We start from the raw sequence: 26438 nt of genomic DNA, 5'->3' as shown, positions 1-26438 counted from the left end.
AAGGACACACCTTCGATTATTGCCGAATAATATTTATGCTTCCTAATGAATGACAAATTCTTTCAACTTCAACATATGTTACACGTGTATACTATCTCGTTTTTGCACAGTTTTATCGACGAACTACAAATATGCTTGGTATTCTCACACGAGGCGGAAACTTCTCTCGCATTACACTCGTACTTTCGTATAAGAAAATCTTTTATCTAAATTTACAATGGAGAGAGAGACTCTTCACATTATACTAGTATTCGCCACGAGGGTGAATAGTCCTAACGAACACTTTCAGAACCCGATAAGAACTTGCTCTAACAAACATTTTTTTTAAATCGATAAATCTTCCGCGGCGCGAATTTCTTGAGAATCTTGTCCTAACTAACGTTTTCAAGTCCTAACAAAATTGTTCAATATACCTTAAAGAAAGGTACCTCGTTTCGGATCAAGATGCTCGTTTCACTTCTAGACTTACGAAAAGCCTCGGGACCACGTTTAGACATGAGTACCGCTTATCATCCACAAATCGACAGACCAAGCAAACGTACGATTCAAACCTTGGAAAACATATCACAAACTTATATTATTGCCTTTCATTGATTCCTCTTACAACGATAGCTATCACTCGTGTATTAACGCCGCACCTTTTCGAAACTCATACAGCCGTAATTGTCGTTTTCTTGATTGTTGAACCGAAGTAGGTGAGAAGCAAACCACAGGACCTGAACTCATTCATGAAATAACCGTTAAAATCGTTCAAATCCAAGAAAGGCTCAAGACGGCCCGAAATCGCCACTATGTCGATGTGAGACGTAAAACTTTCGAATTCCAAGTGGGTGGCCGCGTAATGTTAAAAGTCGCACCTTGAAAAGGTGTAATCCGTTTCGAGAAATGTAGAAAGGTAAATCCGTGATATTCTGATCCTTTTGAAATCTTAGGGCGTATTGTACCCGTTGCTTACCGTTTCGAAATCCCAACACAATCTAATTCTGTTCATCCTATATTCCATGTATCAAACTTAAAGAAGTGTCTTGCCGAACAAGAACTTGTTATTCCTTTTGATGAGCTTACTATCGAGGACAAACTTCACTTCCTAGGGGAACCGGTTGAAACTATGAATTGTGAAACCAAACTCTGAGACGACGTGAAATCCCGACTGTCGAAGTTCGTTGGAATGCCCAAGGAAGTACCTTCACTCATTCGTAGAATTGGCAACGCAAGATCTCGAGAAGAATCAAAGACTACTACTTCCAACTAAATTTTGGGATGCAATTTCTTTTAAGGTGTAGGTAATGTTACATCCCACATTTTTCCGTTAAATTATTTTAGCGCCCGTCTTTTTTTTAGATAATATCTTTCGTTATCTAAATTCGTATCTTTCGTTAACTAACATTTTTAATATTTCCGTGATTCGATTATAACATCTCCCATTTATTCTCGCGTATTTAAAATAATTCGTTCGGTTAATTCTCGCACCCGCTTTAAACTTGAGGGACTAATCTTAGTACTTGGCCAAATTTTGGTGACTAGTCACCCACCACCACCACCACCACTCATTCATTTCTCACCTCCCATCCATTTTTCATACTTCCATCTTTTCTCTCTAATTCACAACATCATTCATTCATCATCTATTTCGATTCAAGCAAGCAAACATCAAAATAAATTACATATTCGTGATCCTCTCTTCATCCTCTACATTTTGGTACTAATTTCATCTCGTTTGGGTAACATTTCTAAAACTCTAGATTTCATGTTATTAGTGTTTTTTTACTTGAAATGGTGTTAATTAGTGTCTATGGCTCAAGTTTAACATGAATATGTGTTTGGTTTGCTCGATTTGTTGTTTTGAGTAACTAGCTTGAATATGAAAAATGGGTGTGCTTAATCTTGAATTTTGGATGATTAAATGTTGTTTAAATGTTAAATTTCATGTATTAAATGTGTTACTAGCATCATTAGATTTGTTTTGGTATGTAGGTTGATTTAGAAAACTTCATTTACAAAATTATTGAATTCATGATTTTTGGTTAGAATTTGATGAACTTTAAAGTGAACTTTTGATGCTTTAAATGCTATGAGACGTTATTGGTAAGTGTTTAGTTGTATTGTATGTTTAATTACCTTCGAAACGGCATATCGTATGTTCAAAATGGATTCCCGAATCATCTTGTGCATTTATGAACTTTGCACTTTTGAAAATGAACATTCAATGATTCTTTCAATGCGGATTTAATTGTTATAAAAGCTAGTTTTAGTTGATGATATGTTCTTAGTTGTATTCTTTGTCAAAATACCTTTCCAACGATATAAGATACGTGTTGTAAGTGTTTTCGGTTCATAAAATGTGTTTGAATGAAGTTTGATTCGAGACTTGAACATTTGAAACAGACCAGGCACTAGACCACGCCCATTGTCGCGGAGCGGCCACCATATGTCGCGGCGCGACATTTGCCTTCTTCAGGGGCTATTCAACTTTGCATTTTTACGAAAAATTCTAACTATGCTACGCACCTCCGATTAACATGTAACTTGTTCTAACATGCTTACATATGATTTATTAGCTCAGAAAAATAGTCCGAGACCCGACCAGAACGTGTTGACTTTTAGTTGACTTTGACCAAAGTTTGACTTTTAGTCAAACTTAACCAAAAACTTATGCAACCGTTCTAATCGTCTCTTATACTTGATTCTTGCATGAAACTTGACAACGTGACTCACATGCTATATATATTCGAGTCGTAACGATCCATAGGACTAATTGAACACATTTCACCCGACCTTGTGTCGTAACCGGTTAATTGATACAACTTACTTGTTTAGGTCGAGGCTAAGAAACTTTCATGCACACGTTTACTTTGTGAAGTACATTTATACTCGTGCACTCGAGGTGAGATCATAGTCCCACCTTTTCAACAACTTTTATTCTTTTAAATCGTGGGCTGAGAAACATATACTTTGTTATATCTTGTACTACTTACTTTTATGCCTTGAACACAAGTACAAAGAAACAAACATTCCACAGCAAGTTTGAACAAAAATTCTCAATTCGATTATCATTAGTTACACTTGCCGGGTGTAAGCGAGAACTTATGTTGTATGGCCATACGGGTTTGACAAACCCTCATTCGAACGGTTCGCTACCATTGTGCGGATGAAATATATTTTCGAGAAACAGTGTATGTTTTAACACTATTGTGATGGAGTTCTATGGAAGGAAAGTTAAGTCTTGATAATTGGGTGCTCGCGAACGTACTTTTGGAATGCAAACGATTCGAAAAATCAACTATATTAAATCTTGTGGTTCAAAAACAACGTTTACAAATACACCTATGATTTCACCAACGTTTTTCGTTGACAGTTTTCTATATGTTTCTCAGGTTCATACTTGGCTACTTGATACATGCTTCCGCACACTTTGATTACTTGCTTGGAGTCAAGCATACATGCATACGCTAACGATAGCACTTTTGGATTCAAACTTAAAGCATACATACTTACTCTATTTATAGCAACTGTGATTTTCAACTTATATTATGTCGCAAGTTATTTCATTTATACTTTATAACTTTTGTAAACTTAAAATTGTTGTCGAACCGTTTGGTAAACTAAACTTTGTAAGTATTGTACGTTTCAAATGAATGCAACATAATTTTGGTCAAATATGTCTCATTTAGGGATTATGACCACGTAACGGGACCTAAGTTAATGGCGCCGGCAATGACGATTTGGCTGGGTCGCTACACAGTTCACGATAATCGATACACATGCGAAAAGATCCGTCCTTCTTCTTCACGAACAAAACAGGTACGTCCCAAGGCGATGAACTCGGTCGGATAAATCCACGGTCTAGCAGTTCTTGCAGTTGACTCTGCAACTGTTGCAGTTCGGAAGGTGCAAGTTGATAAGGTGCACGAGCTACAGGTGCAGCTCCTGGCACTAGATCGATCTGGAACTCCACTTGAAGCGACCCGTCCTAATCCATAAGGACGAATACAATAACATATGGTACATTGCGAGGTATTTGACCTCTATATGATACATTTTACAAACATTGCATTCGTTTTTAAAAGACAACTTTCATTATAACGATAATTGACAATATGCATACCATTTCCCAATATATCCAAACTATAAATAACTTAATAATAATCTTGATGACTTCAACGACTCGAATGCAATGTCTTTTGAAATATGCCATGAATGACTCCAAGTAATATCTTTAAAATGAGCAAATGCATAGTGGAAGGTTTCTTTAATACCTGAGAATAAACATGCTTAAAAGTGTCAACCAAAGGTTGGTGAGTTCATTATTTTATCATAATCAATCATTTTATAGTTTTAATAGACCACAATATTTCATTTTCATAGTTAACTGCAGGAACACTCATCTGCAAAAATTATTCATATGGTGAACACCTGGTAACCGACATTAACAAATGCATCTAGAATATCCCCAAATATACAGGTACATTCATCTGTATATAAAAATCGAAGTACTAAAGCATCCATAACCTAAATGGGACGTGTCAAAGTCCATAGATCTATCTTCAGGATTCACGTCAATTTGGGGGTCTGTTCCCAAATTCTTAGGCTACCAAGCTAAAAAGGGTGATATTCGGTATAATGATTCAACCATAGAGTGTAGTTTCAAGTACTTGCGTCTATTTCGTAAAACAGTTATAAAAGCAGCGCATGTATTCTCAGTCTCAAAAATATATATTGCAAAAGCATTTAAAAAGGGAGCAAATGAAACTCACAATACTGTACAAGTGCAGGTTTGGCCTCGGATTCACGAACCTATATTAATTATATATATTTATATGTCGGTCAATATCTGTCTAACAATTTGGGTCAAGTCATAGTGTATCACAATCCTAATGCTCGAGTCCGATATGCAAAAGTCAACAAAAGTCAATTTGACCCAAAATGATTTCCAAAATCTCTACATGTTTATTATATAACTTAAATATAGTCGATTTATATATTTAAATATATTCATCATATTTATAATAGAGTAAATAATACAAGTCAGTTATTAATAATTAAATTTATATTAAAGTTTATAAAAAATAATTTTATATATCTCAGGCAATAAAATTTATAAAGTTCACTTAATATCATAAAAATATAGTAGTATGTGTTATTAATGTAATTATATTACGTATGGCAAAACTATCTTTATATCACATTTTTATTTGGTAAAATAATATTGATAATAATAATAATAATAAATAAAAGTAGTATTATTTTGTAATAATAATTATTATTATTCTACTAATAATAACAATATTTATGTTTACTAATGATGATATTAATTATGATAATTCTAATCATGATAATTTTAATAATAACGATACTTTTTATTATTAACTGTAATAATAATAATATTTTATAAAAATAATAATTCTATTCAAAATGATAATTTTTAATAATAATAATACTAAAATGATAATAATAATGATATTTTATAATTACAATGATATTTCTATTAAAAATGATAATTTTAATAAAAATGATAGTTTTAATATTCATAATACTTTTAATTATAATAATAATAATAATTATAATAATAATAATAATAGTATTAGTAATTTTAATAATAACCATAACGATAATAACGACATATTAAAAATAATAACAATAACAATTTTTAATGATAATACTTTTATTTATAACGATAATAATAATAATAATAATAATAATAATAATAATAATAATAATAATTATTATTATTATTATTATTATTATTATTATTAATATTATTATTATTATTATTATTAGATAATAATAATAACGACAATAATAACGACGATAACGATAACGATAACGATAACGATAATGATAATGATAACGACGATTATAATAATAATAATCATTTTAATAATAATACAAAAATTAATGATAATTCAGTTGACTATATCTTTTAATCCGTTCATCGAAACCATACGCTTTCTAAATGAAAAGTTATTAATTTTCCGACAGCTTTTCAATGACATGCATATCATATACCTTATCTCAGTATCATATGTATTAACTTCATGATTTATCATAAACTATATAATGACTAAAGTAAACATTCAATCATGCATAATCATATATACTCGAGCACTAGTCAGGGATACACTATCAATATATAAAAGATAAGATATGAATGCTCACATATCAATATTGTGATTCAATATTGCAGGAAAGTACATAATCGCGACGGAGATTAATAACGCTAGGTTAACCTCACGAGCAATACTCTAGAACAATACCCATAACTTCTATAGCTATAACCCATAATTTCCTTGGCTCTATCCCGCTCGCAAAAACCCATTTTTAAAATAGCTCGAACATACCCCCGTCGTAGTATTTTATGTATAACACGAATTAATATCATTCCTAATAATACTAATACTAATAATAATATTTTTAGATTAATAATAATAATAATTAATAATAAAATAAATAAAATACATACGGAGCAAAATAAGGATCATAGTGATATAGAATTTATATGTGTAAAAACTGAACTTCAACCCGATCGATTTTATAGACATTTTCTGAAATCTTCCCTCATGCGATCGCATGAGTATTGCATTGGGATGTCATGCGATCGCATGACTCCCTTGGACAGTTAAGGTACTGATAACGCCAAAATTACACATGTTTATTGCCGTTATTTCGATCCAAAGTTGTTCAATTTGTATGTAATTGTTGTACGTATGTATTGTAATTCATGTATATTTGTAAAAGTCCATTGTGAATGAATAAATGAAGACCAACAGCGAAAACAGAGTCAAAACGAAGATTGAACGCGTAAAATAGCCCGAAACCACTGAAACAGGTCCAAATGCGGCGCATCTCTCTTAGATGCGGCGCATCTCTGCACCAAATAACTTCCGACAGTTTCAGATGCGGAGCATAAAGAATTCTGGACCAAAACAGCCTCAGATGCGGCGCATCTGAGATGGATGCGGCGCATCCAAGCCAGATGCGGCGCATCTGTCCCAGATGCGGCGCATCTACTCCCCTGCCGACAGTCCTGAGTGCAGAATCGAGATGGAATCTACTGAACGTAAAGAGATGCGGCGCATCCCAAACAGATGCGGCGCATCTGGTCAATTTCTGGCCATTTTACCTAACTTTTTAGCCTATTTAATAGAGCCTTTGGTTACATACTTCATATACCTTCACTACTACGTTCTCCCTCAGTTCTAATACGATTTTCAAGGTTCAAGGAAGGCTGCAAGTCAATCTCCACTCTTTCAACATCAAGATTAAGCTAGGATCATTCATCACCATTGGTACTTTTGTTCTATATCTTTTAAACATGAATTCGAATTGTATTTACTGTTCCATTAGTTCTACTATGATTATGTTTGGCTAAAAGCCTTGTGTGTTTGCTTCAATGTAAGATTTATGGCTTGGGATTGTTCTATACTTTGATGTTATGCTAGTTATATATATGTTTGATTGATTAAATTATCTAGTTCAACCATAAGAACCATTGTTATGCTTGCTTAGTTCATTACTTCAATTATATGGATTGCAAACCTATTAATGTGAGTTAACTAGGAAAACAATCTATACTTCAATACACCTAGTAATCTAGACGATTATATGCATAACTTAAGTGATTTTGTTATGTGTTTAATTCGGTAATTGAATAAATTCCAAAGCAACATAGTTATGAAATTACCTCAAGTGATTGTTGTAATTTAGGTTTCACGTGAGTTTAACCGGGTTGAATCTAGTTAGTTAATCAATCTAAATCACCATGTTCTTTCAAAAGATCCATAGTTGTAATCATCCTTGTATCCTAGTTCAATTATGTAAGTTATGACTTGGTTTATGTGAATTTATCAAAGACCATAGCTTATACTTCAACACCTAGTGATCTAGCCACCTATATGTGAGTATAGGATGTTAATTGAATGATATTTAGGATATACAATCATGTAGTTTACTTAGAGTGATTTTAGTAAACTAGGTTTTATGTGAATTCAACCACGAAAGAATCTTGTTGATTAAACATAGCTCTTAAGTTTATAGAAATTGTGAAATTGATATAAACTGCTCTATTGTAACTATTACATAACGGTTTTAATTATAGAAGAACAATCCATGTCATTTATCAAGCATAGAAGTAAACATCGCATTCTCATTCTTGTTAATTACTATATTTATTTATTGTTTCGTTAAACGAAAATACAACTTCAAACACAAAACCCCACTTTTAGAATAATTAATCATGGTAAAATCTTAAAAACAAACTTCTCCCTGTGGATCGAACTGGTCAATTTACTTGCTAGTTACTGCATGATTGGGTTTTAGTTTCCTGTATTATGTGTTAATTATTAAGCATATTGTCTTCATGTTAAAGGTTACGTTTTGACACATCAACTTTTTGGCGCCGCTGCCGGGGAAGCGGTTTTGTTAAAAGATTTTAATAAACTTTGAATTATTCCATCCTTTTGTAGGAATTCAATTCCTAGAATAGTTACTTTTTATTGTAAGCTTGTGTTTTTGCAATTGGTTTGTTTGTGGTGTTGTGATTGCAGGATAAGTATTAGTGCATGAATCTACGTTCTTCCAACTCTAATTTAATTCCTTCATATCCTGAACCTGAAAGAGAACTTCACGAACGCTTAAGAGCTCAAGAAGTAGAATCTCTTGCTCAGGGTTTAGAATCACTTTCATTAGATTCTAACTCTGAACCAATTATTCAACCATTCATCGAGCCAGTCATTAAAGAAGAAGAAGAGATGACTGATACAAATCAAACGATGGATGCATTAATGAAGGCAACAAGAACAGGTCAGGGCAATTATTCAGCCTACGATGACTGATGGTTTTGAAATAAAGGGCCAATTTCTCCACATGGTGACTAATACATGCCAATTCGGTGGAGCCCCAAATGAGGATGCTAACGAGCATCTTCGTAAGTTTGTAAGCATTTGCAAGCTTTTCAAAATCAAAGATGTCTCCGATGAAGTTGCATGTTTAAAAATCTTTCCATGGTCCCTAAAGGATGATGCAAGAGATTGGCTAGACTCATTACCGGAAGGGTATATTGAAGATTGGAATGACATGATGGACAAGTTTTTGTCAGAATTCTTCCCTGCTTCAAAAGTAGCAAAATTGCAAAGTGATATAAATCACTTCAAGCAAAAGTCTAACGAGACTCTTTATGAAGCTTGGACCCGATTCAATAAAATGCTTAGGGTATGTCCTCAACACGGGTTGAATACATTCCAAAAGGTCCAAATATTCTACAAAGGAGTCAATGTGGCTACCCGAAAGGAAATAGATGTTGCAGCAGGAGGATCAATCATGAAAAAAATGCCCGAAGACGCTCACACAATAATTGCCGATATAGCATCCCATTCTCACAATTGGCATCAAGCGATGGAGTTCTCTAGATCATCAACAGTTGCTAATGTCGAAAGCAACGATGAAATCGTTGCATTAAAAGATCAATTGGCAAATCAAACAAGGCAAATTGAGAAGGTAACCAAAGAAATGCACGCTATTAGGGTAGGGTGTGAATTGTGCCAAGGTCCCCATCTCACTCGAGATTGCAACCAAACGACAATGGAAGAGCAAGCAAATTTCTTAGGTTACTTGCGTAAAGGTGAAATGAATTTTGACGACTTTCCGGCGGTTGATGCAATGAACCGGAAATACCCTCCTGTCAACAGTTACCAAATAGGGGGACCTTCAAGTTTAAACAACAATTACCACGGAGGAAATTCAGGTTATCAAAATAACCGGAATTTTCCAAATCAAAATCAAAGAAATGCACCACCTGGTTACAATCACATAAACAATCTTAATCAACCTCCACGAAATTACCAAAATAATTTCCAACACAATCAACCACAACCACAACCACAAGCACATGTACAACCACAACTCGAGAATAAATCCGGTTTAGAAGATCTTTTGAGAGATTTTATGGTTAAAAACGAGCAAAATGCGGAACTTCAAACTCAGCAAATTTGAAATTAACAAGCTACGATTCAGAATTTAGAAAGGGATGTTGGAAGGATCTCACAGTTACTAGCAGAGAGACCACCTGGTGCTCTCCCCTCAAATACTCAAGTGAATCCCAGTAATAATCAAACAAGGAATGAGCATGTAAATGCTATAACTATTAGAAGTGGTTTAACCACTAACCCGGAGATTCCAAAGTCCCCAGAAGTTCCTTTGTCTCCTTCTATTTTGCAGGTACCTGTTGATGTAGATGAGCATGTTGAAAAAGAACAAGAGAAAAATGATCCACCAGAGGTCATATAGAAGAAAAGTAAAGAACCACCAGTGAAGGTGTACAAGGCACCTATTCCATACCCAAAAGCATTGAAAAAAGACAGACTCGCGAGCCAATATCAGAAATTTGCGGATATGATCAAGCAAATCAGCATTAACATGCCACTCGCGGAGGTTCTTAAGGGTATGCCCCATTACGGGAAGTTTTTGAAAGATCTCATATCCTCAAAGGGTAAATACCACGATGTTTCTGCCACATTCCTCCATGAGGAGTGTTCGGCCATCTTGAAAAAGCAAAATGTACCTCCAAAATTGGGAGATCCGGGTAGTTTTATCATCTCATGTATGATGGGTGATTCGGTAGTGTACGGTGTGAAATGTCCCGTTCTTATTGATTAAAAACGTTCCATATTAATTGATTTCGTTGCGAGGTTTTGACCTCTATATGAGACATTTTTCAAAGACTGCATTCATTTTAAAACAAACCATAACCTTTATTTCATCAATAAAGGTTTAAAAGCTTTACGTAGATTATCAAATAATGATAATCTAAAATATCCTGTTTACACACGACCATTACATAATGGTTTACAATACAAATATGTTACAACAAAATAAGTTTCTTGAATGCAGTTTTTACACAATATCATACAAGCATGGACTCCAAATCTCGTCCTTATTTAAGTATGCGACAGCGGAAGCTCTTAATAATCACCTGAGAATAAACATGCTTAAAACGTCAACAAAAATGTTGGTGAGTTATAGGTTTAACCTATATATATCAAATCGTAACAATAGACCACAAGATTTCATATTTCAATACACATCCCATACATAGAGATAAAAATCATTCATATGGTGAACACCTGGTAACCGACAATAACAAGATGCATATATAAGAATATCCCCATCATTCCGGGACACCCTTCGGATATGATATAAATTTCGAAGTACTAAAGCATCCGGTACTTTGGATGGGGTTTGTTAGGCCCAATAGATCTATCTTTAGGATTCGCGTCAATTAGGGTGTCTGTTCCCTAATTCTTAGATTACCAGACTTAATAAAAAGGGGCATATTCGATTTCGATAATTCAACCATAGAATGTAGTATCACGTACTTGTGTCTATTTTGTAAATCATTTATAAAACCTGCATGTATTCTCATCCCAAAAATATTAGATTTTAAAAGTGGGACTATAACTCACTTTCACAGATTTTTACTTCGTCGGGAAGTAAGACTTGGCCACTGGTTGATTCACGAACCTATAACAATATATACATATATATCAAAGTATGTTCAAAATATATTTACAACACTTTTAATATATTTTGATGTTTTAAGTTTATTAAGTCAGCTGTCCTTGTTAGTAACTTACAACTAGTTGTCCACAGTTAGATGTACAGAAATAAATCGATAAATATTATCTTGAATCAATCCACGACCCAGTGTATACGTATCTCAGTATTGATCACAACTCAAACTATATATATTTTGGAATCAACCTCAACCCTGTATAGCTAACTCCAACATTCACATATAGAGTGTCTATGGTTGTTCCGAAATATATATAGATGTGTCGACATGATAGGTCGAAACATTGTATACGTGTCTATGGTATCTCAAGATTACATAATATACAATACAAGTTGATTAAGTTAAGGTTGGAATAGATTTGTTACCAATTTTCACGTAGCTAAAATGAGAAAAATTATCCAATCTTGTTTTACCCATAACTTCTTCATTTTAAATCCGTTTTGAGTGAATCAAATTGCTATGGTTTCATATTGAACTCTATTTTATGAATCTAAACAGAAAAAGTATAGGTTTATAGTCGGAAAAATAAGTTACAAGTCGTTTTTGTAAAGGTAGTCATTTCAGTCGAAAGAACGACGTCTAGATGACCATTTTAGAAAACATACTTCCACTTTGAGTTTAACCATAATTTTTGGATATAGTTTCATGTTCATAATAAAAATCATTTTCCCAGAATAACAACTTTTAAATCAAAGTTTATCATAGTTTTTAATTAACTAACCCAAAACAGCCTGCGGTGTTACTACGACGGCGTAAATCCGGTTTTACGGTGTTTTTCGTGTTTCCAGGTTTTAAATCATTAAGTTAGCATATAATATAGATATAGAACATGTTTTTAGTTGATTTTAAATGTCAAGTTAGAAGGATTAACTTTTGTTTGCGAACAAGTTTAGAATTAACTAAACTATGTTCTAGTGATTACAAGTTTAAACCTTCGAATAAGATAGCTTTATATGTATGAATCGAATGATGTTATGAACATCATTACTACCTTAAGTTCCTTGGATAAACCTACTGGAAAATAGAAAAATGGATCTAGCTTCAACGGATCCTTGGATGGCTCGAAGTTCTTGAAGCAGAATCATGACACGAAAACAAGTTCAAGTAAGATCATCACTTGAAATAAGATTGTTATAGTTATAGAAATTGAACCAAAGTTTGAATATGATTATTACCTTGTATTAGAATGATAACCTACTGTAAGAAACAAAGATTTCTTGAGGTTGGATGATCACCTTACAAGATTGGAAGTGAGCTAGCAAACTTGAAAGTATTCTTGATTTTATGTAACTAGAACTTGTAGAATTTATGAAGAACACTTAGAACTTGAAGATAGAACTTGAGAGAGATCAATTAGATGAAGAAAATTGAAGAATGAAAGTGTTTGTAGGTGTTTTTGGTCGTTGGTGTATGGATTAGATATAAAGGATATGTAATTTTGTTTTCATGTAAATAAGTCATGAATGATTACTCATATTTTTGTAATTTTATGAGATATTTCATGCTAGTTGCCAAATGATGGTTCCCACATGTGTTAGGTGACTCACATGGGCTGCTAAGAGCTGATCATTGGAGTGTATATACCAATAGTACATACATCTAAAAGCTGTGTATTGTACGAGTACGAATACGGGTGCATACGAGTAGAATTGTTGATGAAACTGAACGAGGATGTAATTGTAAGCATTTTTGTTAAGTAGAAGTATTTTGATAAGTGTATTGAAGTCTTTCAAAAGTGTATAAATACATATTAAAACACTACATGTATATACATTTTAACTGAGCCGTTAAGTCATCGTTAGTCGTTACATGTAAGTGTTGTTTTGAAACCTTTAGGTTAACGATCTTGTTAAATGTTGTTAACCCAATGTTTATAATATCAAATGAGATTTTAAATTATTATATTATCATGATATTATCATGTATGAATATCTCTTAATATGATATATATACATTAAATGTCTTTACAACGATAATCGTTACATATATGTCTCGTTTAAAAATCATTAAGTTAGTAGTCTTGTTTTTACATATGTAGTTCATTGTTAATATACTTAATGTTATGTTTACTTATCATAGTATCATGTTAACTATATATATATCCATATATATGTCATCATATAGTTTTTACAAGTTTTAACGTTCGTGAATCACCGGTCAACTTGGGTGGTCAATTGTCTATATGAAACAAATTTCAATTAATCAAGTCTTAACAAATTTGATTGCTTAACATGTTGGAAACATTTAATCATGTAAATATCAATCTCAATTAATATATATAAACATGGAAAAGTTCGGGTCACTACAGTACCTACCCGTTAAATAAATTTCGTCCCGAAATTTTAAGCTGTTGAAGGTGTTGACGAATCTTCTGGAAATAGATGAGGGTATTTCTTCTTCATCTGATCTTCACGCTCCCAGGTGAACTCGGGTCCTCTACGAGCATTCCATCGAACCTTAACAATTGGTATCTTGTTTTGCTTAAGTCTTTTAACCTCACGATCCATTATTTCGATGGGTTCTTCGATGAATTGAAGTTTTTCGTTGATTTGGATTTCATCTAACGGAATAGTGAGATCTTCTTTAGCAAAACATTTCTTCAAATTCGAGACGTGGAAAGTGTTATGTACAGCCGCGAGTTGTTGAGGTAACTCAAGTCGGTAAGCTACTGGTCCGACACGATCAATAATCTTGAATGGTCCAATATACCTTGGATTTAATTTCCCTCGTTTACCAAATCGAACAACGCCTTTCCAAGGTGCAACTTTAAGCATGACCATCTCTCCAATTTCAAATTCTATATCTTTTCTTTTAATGTCAGCGTAGCTCTTTTGTCGACTTTGGGCGGTTTTCAACCGTTGTTGAATTTGGATGATCTTCTCGGTAGTTTCTTGTATAATCTCCGGACCCGTAATCTGTCTATCCCCCACTTCACTCCAACAAATCGGAGACCTGCACTTTCTACCATAAAGTGCTTCAAACGGCGCCATCTCAATGCTTGAATGGTAGCTGTTGTTGTAGGAAAATTCTGCTAACGGTAGATGTCGATCCCAACTGTTTCCGAAATCAATAACACATGCTCGTAGCATGTCTTCAAGCGTTTGTATCGTCCTTTCACTCTGCCCATCAGTTTGTGGATGATAGGCAGTACTCATGTCTAGACGAGTTCCTAATGCTTGCTGTAATGTCTGCCAGAATCTTGAAATAAATCTGCCATCCCTATCAGAGATAATAGAGATTGGTATTCCATGTCTGGAGACGACTTCCTTCAAATACAGTCGTGCTAACTTCTCCATCTTGTCATCTTCTCTTATTGGCAGGAAGTGTGCTGATTTGGTGAGACGATCAACTATTACCCAAATAGTATCAAAACCACTTGCAGTCCTTGGCAATTTAGTGATGAAATCCATGGTAATGTTTTCCCATTTCCATTCCGGGATTTCGGGTTGTTGAAGTAGACCTGATGGTTTCTGATGCTCAGCTTTGACCTTAGAACACGTCAAACATTCTCCTACGTATTTAGCAACATCGGCTTTCATACCCGGCCACCAAAAATGTTTCTTGAGATCCTTGTACATCTTCCCCGTTCCAGGATGTATTGAGTATCTGGTTTTATGAGCTTCTTTAAGTACCATTTCTCTCATATCTCCAAATTTTGGTACCCAAATCCTTTCAGCCCTATACCGGGTTCCGTCTTCCCGAATATTAAGATGCTTCTCCGATCCTTTGGGTATTTCATCCTTTAAATTTCCCTCTTTTAAAACTCATTGTTGCGCCTCCTTTATTTGAGTAGTAAGGTTATTATGAATCATTATATTCATAGATTTTACTCGAATGGGTTCTCTGTCCTTCCTGCTCAAGGCATCGGCTACCACATTTGCCTTCCCCGGGTGGTAACGAATCTCAAAGTCGTAATCATTCAATAATTCAATCCACCTACGCTGCCTCATATTCAGTTGTTTCTGATTAAATATGTGTTGAAGACTTTTGTGGTCGGTATATATAATACTTTTGACCCCATATAAGTAGTGCCTCCAAGTCTTTAATGCAAAAACAACCGCGCCTAATTCCAAATCATGCGTCGTATAATTTTGTTCGTGAATCTTCAATTGTCTAGACGCATAAGCAATCACCTTCGTTCGTTGCATTAATACACAACCGAGACCTTGCTTTGATGCGTCACAATAAATCACAAAATCATCATTCCCTTCAGGCAATGACAATATAGGTGCCGTAGTTAGCTTTTTCTTTAATAACTGAAACGCTTTCTCTTGTTCATCATTCCATTCAAATTTCTTCCCTTTATGCGTTAATGCAGTCAAGGGTTTTGCTATTCTGGAAAAGTCTTGGATGAACCTTCTGTAGTAACCAGCTAGTCCTAAAAACTGGCGTATGTGTTTCGGAGTTTTCGGGGTTTCCCACTTTTCAACAGTTTCTATCTTTGCCGGATCCACCTTAATACCTTCTTTGTTCACTATGTGACCGAGGAATTGAACTTCTTCCAACCAAAATGCACACTTCGAAAACTTAGCGTACAATTCTTCCTTCCTCAATACTTCTAACACTTTTCTCAAATGTTCACCGTGTTCTTGGTCATTCTTTGAGTAAATAAGTATGTCATCAATGAAAACAATGACAAACTTGTCAAGGTATGGTCCACACACTCGGTTCATAAGGTCCATGAACACAGCTGGTGCATTAGTTAAACCAAACGGCATGACCATAAACTCGTAATGACCGTAACGTGTTCTGAAAGCAGTCTTTGGAATATCATCTTCTTTCACCCGCATTTGATGATACCCGGAACGTAAGTCAATCTTTGAATAAACAGACGAGCCTTGTAGTTGATCAAATAAGTCGTCGATTCTCGGTAGTGGGTAGCGGTTCTTGATGGTAAGTTTGTTCAACTCTCGGTAGTCGATACATAACCTGAATGTACCATCTTTCTTCTTGACAAACAAAACAGGAGCTCCCCACGGTGATGTGCTTGGTCGAATGAAACCACGCTCTAAAAGTTCTTGTAATTGGCTTTGCAGTTCTTTCATCTCGCTGGGTGCGAGTCTGTAAGGAGCACGAGCTATTGGTGCAGCTCCTGGTACAAGATCTATTTGAAATTCAACGGATCGATGTGGGGGTAATCCCGGTAATTCTTTCGGAAATACATCGGGAAATTCTTTTGCGACGGGAACATCATTGATGCTCTTTTCTTCAGTTTGTACTTTCTCGACGTGTGCTAGAACAACATAGCAACCTTTTCTTATTAATTTTTGTGCCTTCAAATTACTAATAAGATGTAGCTTCGTGTTGCCCTTTTCTCCGTACACCATTAAGGGTTTTCCTTTTTCTCGTATAATGCGAATTGCATTTTTGTAACAAACGATCTCTGCTTTCACTTCTTTCAACCAGTCCATACCGATTATCACATCAAAACTCCCTAACTCTACTGGTATCAAATCAATCTTAAATGTTTCGCTAACCAGTTTAATTTCTCGATTCCGACATATATTATCTGCTGAAATTAATTTACCATTTTCTAATTCGAGTAAAAATTTACTATCCAAAGGCGTCAATGGACAACTTAATTTAGCACAAAAATCTCTACTCATATAGCTTCTATCCGCACCCGAATCAAATAAAACGTAAGCAGATTTATTGTCAATAAGAAACGTACCCGTAACAAGCTCCGGGTCTTCCTGTGCCTCTGCCGCATTAATATTGAAAACTCTTCCGCGGCCTTGTCCATTCGTGTTCTCCTGGTTCGGGCAATTTCTAATAATGTGGCCCGGTTTTCCACATTTATAACAAACTACATTGGCATAACTTGCTCCGACACTACTTGCTACGCTATTACTCGTTCCGACACCATTTGTTCCTTTCGTTCTGTTAACCCCTGGTCCGTAGACATCACACTTCGCCGCGCTATGACCATTTCTTTTACACTTGTTGCAAAATTTGGTGCAGAACCCCGAGTGATACATTTCACACCTTTGACATAGCTGCTTCTGATTGTTGTTGTTGTTGCGGTTATTATTGTTGTTAAGATGATTGTTGTGGTTGCTGTTGTTGTTGTTGTTGTTGTTGTTGTTGGGCCGTTTGTTGTAGTTGCGATTGATGTTGCGATTGTTAGGATAGTTGTTGCGATTATTGTTATAATTGCTGTTATTGTTGTATTGGTGATTCTTATCACCGTTTTCCTCCCACTTTCTTTTGACTTGCTTCACATTGGCCTCTTCAGCAGTCTGTTCTTTAATTCTTTCTTCAATCTGGTTCACTAGTTTGTGAGCCATTCTACATGCCTGTTGTATGGAGGCGGGCTCGTGTGAACTTATATCTTCTTGGATTCTTTCCGGTAATCCTTTCACAAATGCATCGATCTTCTCTTCCTCATCTTCGAATGCTCCCGGACACAATAGGCACAATTCTGTGAATCGTCTTTCGTACGTGGTAATATCAAATCCTTGGGTTCGTAACCCTCTAAGTTCTGTCTTGAGCTTATTGACCTCGGTTCTGGGACGGTACTTCTCGTTCATCAAGTGCTTGAATGCTGACCACGGTAGTGCGTACGCATCGTCTTGTCCCACTTGCTCTAGATAGGTATTCCACCATGTTAACGCAGAACCTGTGAAGGTATGCGTAGCGTACTTTACTTTGTCCTCTTCAGTACACTTACTTATAGCAAACACCGATTCGACCTTCTCGGTCCACCGTTTCAATCCGATCGGTCCTTCGGTCCCATCAAATTCCAAAGGTTTGCAGGCAGTGAATTCTTTGTAGGTGCATCCTACACGATTTCCTGTACTGCTAGATCTAAGGTTATTATTGGTATGTAGCGCAGCCTGTACTGCGGCTATGTTTGAAGCTAGAAAAGTACGGAATTCCTCTTCATTCATATTCACGGTGTGTCGAGTAGTCGGTGCCATTTCCTTCAAAATAGTCAAATGGAACAAGTTAATCATACAGAATATCAAGAGTAGTTAATAGTATTTTGTAGCATAATATGAACTCATTTATAAAAGCTTTTTCTTCATATTAGCTTTTTATAAGTTTAAATTCGGGTAGTACCTACCCGTTAAGTTCATACTTAGTAGCTAATATACAATTCAACTACTACAATTCTATATGAAAAACTGATTATAATAATATTTCACGTTCAAACTTTTATACAATATTTTACAAACTTACAATACCGCTTATTTTACATAAAGCATGAAATATAGCACACAATAACTTTGATACAAGATAGTTGTGAAGATAATTCTAGCTAGTACACAAGTCGTTCAGCAAAGGCAATAAAGACACGTAATTCATACGTCCAGAAACAAGTCATGCATTCTGGTTTTACTAGGACTACTTCCCATCCTTGGTCTTGTGGAACATAACCGTTATGGCCGTTGATAAGACAGCGTGTTGTAACGTCGTCAAAGGGACGAGGGTTACGTAATGTCCAACAGTCCCGTAACAATCTAAAAACCTCATTTCTTACCCCAATTACCGACTCCATCACTTGTGGGAACGTTTTGTTTAATAGTTGTAGCCCGATGTTCTTGTTCTCACTTTGGTGAGAAGCGAACATTACTAATCCGTAAGCATAACATGCTTCTTTATGTTGCATGTTAGCCGCTTTTCCTAAATCACGAAGTCCAATATTCGGATATATTGAGTCAAAATAATTTCTTAACCCATTGCGTAAAATAGCATTTGGGTTCCCCGCAATATATGCGTCAAAGTAAACACATCGTAACTTATGGATTTCCCAATGTGATATCCCCCATCTTTCGAACGAAAGCCTTTTATAAACCAAGGCATTCTTGGAACGTTCTTCGAATGTCTTACAAACTGATCTCGCCTTACATAGTTGTGCCGAAGAATTCTGACCGACTCTAGACAAGATTTCATCAATCATGTCTCCGGGTAGGTCTCTTAAAATATTGGGTTGTCTATCCATTTTGTGTTTTTATACTGTAAAATAGACAAGAGTTAGATTCATAAAAAAAAATACTTATTAATACAAGCAATTTTTACATATATCATAAAGCATAAGCACACTATATTACATATATTGCACCACACGAATACAACTATTTTATTCCGACTCGCTTGTTTCTTCTTCTTCGATTTTGGTTCGTTTAGCCAAGTTTCTAGGGATATATGATGTTCCCCTAATACGATCCGTCGTTATCCACATTGGTTTAGAAAAACCTGGTGGTTTAGAGGTTCCCGGGTCATTATTACAACTTAAGGACTTCGGGGGTTGACGATACATATAAAGTTCATCGGGGTTGGAATTAGATTTCTCTATTTTTATGCCCTTTCCCTTATTATTTTCTTTTGCCCTTTTAAATTCAGTTGGGGTAATTTCTATAACATCATCGGAATTCTCGTCGGAATCTGATTCATCGGAGAATTGGTAATCCTCCCAATATTTTGCTTCCTTGGCGGAAACACCATTGACCATAATTAACCTTGGTCGGTTGGTTGAGGATTTTCTTTTACTTAACCGTTTTATTATTTCCCCCACCGGTTCTATTTCTTCATCCGGTTCCGATTCTTCTTCCGGTTCCGATTCTTCTTCCGGTTCCGACTCTTCTTCCGGTTCCTCTTCGGGAACTTGTGAATCAGTCCACGAATCATTCCAATTTACATTTGACTCTTCATTATTATTAGGTGAGTCAATGGGACTTGTTCTAGAGGTAGACATCTATCACATAATATCAAACGCGTTAAGAGATTAATATATCACATAATATTCACATGTTAAAAATATATAGTTTCCAACAAAATTTGTTAAGCAATCATTTTTCAAGTAAACACGGTCGAAGTCCAGACTCACTAATGCATCCTAACAAACTAGATAAGACACACTAATGCAAAATTCTGGTTCTCTAAGACCAACGCTCGGATACCAACTGAAATGTCCCGTTCTTATTGATTAAAAACGTTCCATATTAATTGATTTCGTTGCGAGATTTTGACCTCTATATGAGACGTTTTTCAAAGACTGCATTCATTTTAAAACAAACCATAACCTTTATTTCATCAATAAAGGTTTAAAAGCTTTACGTAGATTATCAAATAATGATAATCTAAAATATCCTGTTTACACACGACCATTACATAATGGTTTACAATACAAATATGTTACAACAAAATAAGTTTCTTGAATGCAGTTTTTACACAATATCATACAAGCATGGACTCCAAATCTCGTCCTTATTTAAGTATGCGACAGCGGAAGCTCTTAATAATCACCTGAGAATAAACATGCTTAAAACGTCAACAAAAATGTTGGTGAGTTATAGGTTTAACCTATATATATCAAATCGTAACAATAGACCACAAGATTTCATATTTCAATACACATCCCATACATAGAGATAAAAATCATTCATATGGTGAACACCTGGTAACCGACAATAACAAGATGCATATATAAGAATATCCCCATCATTCCGGGACACCCTTCGGATATGATATAAATTTCGAAGTACTAAAGCATCCGGTACTTTGGATGGGATTTGTTAGGCCCAATAGATCTATCTTTAGGATTCGCGTCAATTAGGGTGTCTGTTCCCTAATTCTTAGATTACCAGACTTAATAAAAAGGGGCATATTCGATTTCGATAATTCAACCATAGAATGTAGTTTCACGTACTTGTGTCTATTTTGTAAATCATTTATAAAACCTGCATGTATTCTCATCCCAAAAATATTAGATTTTAAAAGTGGGACTATAACTCACTTTCACATATTTTTACTTCGTCGGGAAGTAAGACTTGGCCACTGGTTGATTCACGAACCTATAACAATATATACATATATATCAAAGTATGTTCAAAATATATTTACAACACTTTTAATATATTTTGATGTTTTAAGTTTATTAAGTCAGCTGTCCTTGTTAGTAACTTACAACTAGTTGTCCACAGTTAGATGTACAGAAATAAATTGATAAATATTATCTTGAATCAATCCACGACCCAGTGTATACGTATCTCAGTATTGATCACAACTCAAACTATATATATTTTGGAATCAACCTCAACCCTGTATAGCTAACTCCAACATTCACATATAGAGTGTCTATGGTTGTTCCGAAATATATATAGATGTGTCGACATGATAGGTCGAAACATTGTATACGTGTCTATGGTATCTCAAGATTACATAATATACAATACAAGTTGATTAAGTTAAGGTTGGAATAGATTTGTTACCAATTTTCACGTAGCTAAAATGAGAAAAATTATCCAATCTTGTTTTACCCATAACTTCTTCATTTTAAATCCGTTTTGAGTGAATCAAATTGCTATGGTTTCATATTGAACTCTATTTTATGAATCTAAACAGAAAAAGTATAGGTTTATAGTCGGAAAAATAAGTTACAAGTCGTTTTTGTAAAGGTAGTCATTTCAGTCGAAAGAACGACGTCTAGATGACCATTTTAGAAAACATACTTCCACTTTGAGTTTAACCATAATTTTTGGATATAGTTTCATGTTCATAATAAAAATCATTTTCCCAGAATAACAACTTTTAAATCAAAGTTTATCATAGTTTTTAATTAACTAACCCAAAACAGCCTGCGGTGTTACTACGACGGCGTAAATCCGGTTTTACGGTGTTTTTCGTGTTTCCAGGTTTTAAATCATTAAGTTAGCATATCATATAGATATAGAACATGTGTTTAGTTGATTTTAAAAGTCAAGTTAGAAGGATTAACTTTTGTTTGCGAACAAGTTTAGAATTAACTAAACTATGTTCTAGTGATTACAAGTTTAAACCTTCGAATAAGATAGCTTTATATGTATGAATCGAATTATGTTATGAACATCATTACTACCTTAAGTTCCTTGGATAAACCTACTGGAAAATAGAAAAATGGATCTAGCTTCAACGGATCCTTGGATGGCTCGAAGTTCTTGAAGCAGAATCATGACACGAAAACAAGTTCAAGTAAGATCATCACTTGAAATAAGATTGTTATAGTTATAGAAATTGAACCAAAGTTTGAATATGATTATTACCTTGTATTAGAATGATAACCTACTGTAAGAAACAAAGATTTCTTGAGGTTGGATAATCACCTTACAAGATTGGAAGTGAGCTAGCAAACTTGAAAGTATTCTTGATTTTATGTAACTAGAACTTGTAGAATTTATGAAGAACACTTAGAACTTGAAGATAGAACTTGAGAGAGATCAATTAGATGAAGAAAATTGAAGAATGAAAGTGTTTGTAGGTGTTTTTGGTCGTTGGTGTATGGATTAGATATAAAGGATATGTAATTTTGTTTTCATGTAAATAAGTCATGAATGATTACTCATATTTTTGTAATTTTATGAGATATTTCATGCTAGTTGCCAAATGATGGTTCCCACATGTGTTAGGTGACTCACATGGGCTGCTAAGAGCTGATCATTGGAGTGTATATACCAATAGTACATACATCTAAAAGCTGTGTATTGTACGAGTACGAATACGGGTGCATACGAGTAGAATTGTTGATGAAACTGAACGAGGATGTAATTGTAAGCATTTTTGTTAAGTAGAAGTATTTTGATAAGTGTATTGAAGTCTTTCAAAAGTGTATAAATACATATTAAAACACTACATGTATATACATTTTAACTGAGCCGTTAAGTCATCGTTAGTCGTTACATGTAAGTGTTGTTTTGAAACCTTTAGGTTAACGATCTTGTTAAATGTTGTTAACCCAATGTTTATAATATCAAATGAGATTTTAAATTATTATATTATCATGATATTATCATGTATGAATATCTCTTAATATGATATATATACATTAAATGTCTTTACAACGATAATCGTTACATATATGTCTCGTTTAAAAATCATTAAGTTAGTAGTCTTGTTTTTACATATGTAGTTCATTGTTAATATACTTAATGTTATGTTTACTTATCATAGTATCATGTTAACTATATATATATCCATATATATGTCATCATATAGTTTTTACAAGTTTTAACGTTCGTGAATCACCGGTCAACTTGGGTGGTCAATTGTCTATATGAAACAAATTTCAATTAATCAAGTCTTAACAAATTTGATTGCTTAACATGTTGGAAACATTTAATCATTTAAATATCAATCTCAATTAATATATATAAACATGGAAAAGTTCGGGTCACTACACGGTGCACTAGCCGACCTAGGTGCAAGTGTTAACCTAATGCCTTACTCGTTATATTTGAAACTTGACTTAGGAGACTTGAAACCAACCCGGATGGGTATTCGATTAGCAAATAAATCATTTGATACTCCCATAGGTATAGCCGAGGATATTCTTGTAAAAGTTGGCTCACTTATCTTTCCCGTCGACTTTGTTATTCTAGAAATGCAAGAGGACACAAAAGTTCCTATAATTTTAGGACGTCCTTTCCTTAACACTGCAGATGCTATCATTAATGTCCAAAAAGAACAATTAAGTTTAGGTGTGGGAAACGAGAGAATAATTTGTCATATTGACAAAGCCATGAAAAGACCCACTTCCACCGATGACTCTTGTTTTCAAATTGATGTTATAAATCTTTGTGTTGAGGATGAATTGCAGGAGCTACTTGAAATTGATACATCGGGGTTTGCCCTGGTAAGTTAAAGTGAGTATTTCAATATTGATGAAGCTTTTGATGAATTGATGAAAGTGGTCACGGATGATGAGACCATGGAAGAAGAAATTCCCAAGGAAGAGGAATCATTTGAAGATATCGAAAATAAAGATAGATTCCGAATAAAGAATTCCTTGGAAGAACCACCCGTGCTAGAGTTTAAGGAGCTACCCAAATACTTGGAGTATGCTTATCTCGAAGGTACATCTCAATTACCGGTAATTATTGCTTCATATCTTTCTGGTAACGAGAAGGATAGGTTAATCTCTGTTTTGAAAACCTATAAAAGGGCTATAGCCTGGAAAACGACCGACATTCCAGGGATAAACCCGTCTTATTGTACACATAAAATTCTCCTTGAGAATGACTTCAAACCAGTAGTACAAAGACAACGTAGGCTAAATCCCAACATGAAAGAGGTTGTTAAAAAGGAGGTAGTCAAGCTTTTTGACGCCAGGTTAATCTACCCCATCTCTGATAGTCCTTGGGTTAGTCCAGTACAAGTAGTGACCAAAAAGGGGGGTACAACCGTTATTGTAAATTAAAAGGACGAACTCGTTCCAACTAGAACGGTTACCGGCTGGAGAGTATGTATTGATTACAGACGTCTCAATGATGCCACTAGAAAGGATCATTTCTCGTTGCCTTTTATTGATCAAATGATTGAACGATTAGCGGGGAAAGAATACTATTGCTTTCTAGATGGTTTCTCCGGTTACTTCCAAATTCCAATTGATCCCAACGACCAAGAAAAGACCACATTCACTTGTCCTTTCGGTACCTTTGCCTATCTCCGCATGCCATTTGGTTTATGCAATACACCCGGAACCTTTCAAAGGTGCATGATGGCAATTTTTGATGATATGGTAGAGGATTGTATGGAAGTCTTCATGGATGACTTTTTCGTGTTTGGAGATTCCTTTGAATCGTGTCTTTTTAACCTTGAACGTATGCTTATTCGATGTGAGAAAGCAAACTTGGTCCTAAATTGGGAAAAATGCCACTTCATGGTGAAGGAGGGCATTATACTTGGTCACAAGATATCTCGTGCGGGAATAGAGGTAGATAAAGCTAAAATTGAAGTTATCTCTAAGCTACCTATACCGACAAATGTCAAGGCCATTAGAAGCTTTCTTGGTCACGCGGGATTCTACAGACGATTTATCAAAGATTTTTCTAAAATCGCCCGCCCAATGACCAAACTTCTTGAAAAGGATGCTCCATTTGACTTCGATTCAAATTGCGAGAATGCATTCTCCATTCTAAACTCAAAACTCACACAAGCTCCCATTATCGTATCTCCGGATTGGAGTATGCCTTTTGAGTTAATGTGTGACGCAAGCGACTATACCTTAGGTGCTATCTTGGGACAACGGCCCGATAATCATTTTCGTCCAATTTATTATTCGAGCAAAATGCTAACGGGAGCTCAAATTAATTATACCACCATGGAAAAGGAGCTCTTGGTGGTTGTTTATGCGTTTGATAAATTTCGGTCATATTTGGTGTTGTCCAAAACCGTTATTTACACGGACCATTCGGCCCTTAGGTACTTATTCTCGAAACTAGATGTAAAACATCGTCTCATACGTTGGGTTCTTTTACTTCAAGAGTTTGACATTGAGATACGTGATAAGAAAGGAGCCGAGAATCTAGCCGCCAACCATTTATCCCGACTTGAAAACCCCGAATTAGAAAAACTCGATGATACAATCATCAAGGACACATTTCCTGATGAATCTCTAATGAGGGTTGACAAGGAATCTAAAATCCCATGGTTTGCCCATTTTGCAAACTATCTTGCGTCAGGCATTCTTCAAAAAGGACTTTCATATCAACAAAAGAAGAAATTCTTTGCGGATTTGAAGTCCTATTTTTGGGAACATCCCGACCTATTTCGTGTTGGTGCGGATCAAATGATTCGCCGTTGTGTGTACGGAAAAGAGGCTCAACAAATTCTTGAGCATTGTCATTAAGGGCCCACCGGCGGTCATTTCGGACCAAACCACACCGCAAGAAAAATCCTTGACTCGGGCTTTTATTAGCCCACGATCTTCAAAGATGCCCATAATTTCGTTCGGACTTGTAATGCATGCCAACGAACGGGTAACATCACGAAAAAGGATGAGATGCCTCAAACCGGCATCCAAGTTTGTGAAATCTTTGATATTTGGGGAATCAATTTCATGGGACCATTTCAAAGTTCCCATAAGTGCAAGTACATCCTAGTAGCCATTGACTAT

Source organism: Rutidosis leptorrhynchoides, chromosome 4 (assembly GCF_046630445.1).
Source record: "Rutidosis leptorrhynchoides isolate AG116_Rl617_1_P2 chromosome 4, CSIRO_AGI_Rlap_v1, whole genome shotgun sequence".
NCBI lineage: Eukaryota > Viridiplantae > Streptophyta > Magnoliopsida > Asterales > Asteraceae > Rutidosis > Rutidosis leptorrhynchoides.
The sequence above is the reverse complement of the archived record's forward strand: the minus strand, read 5'-3'. Positions refer to the sequence as shown.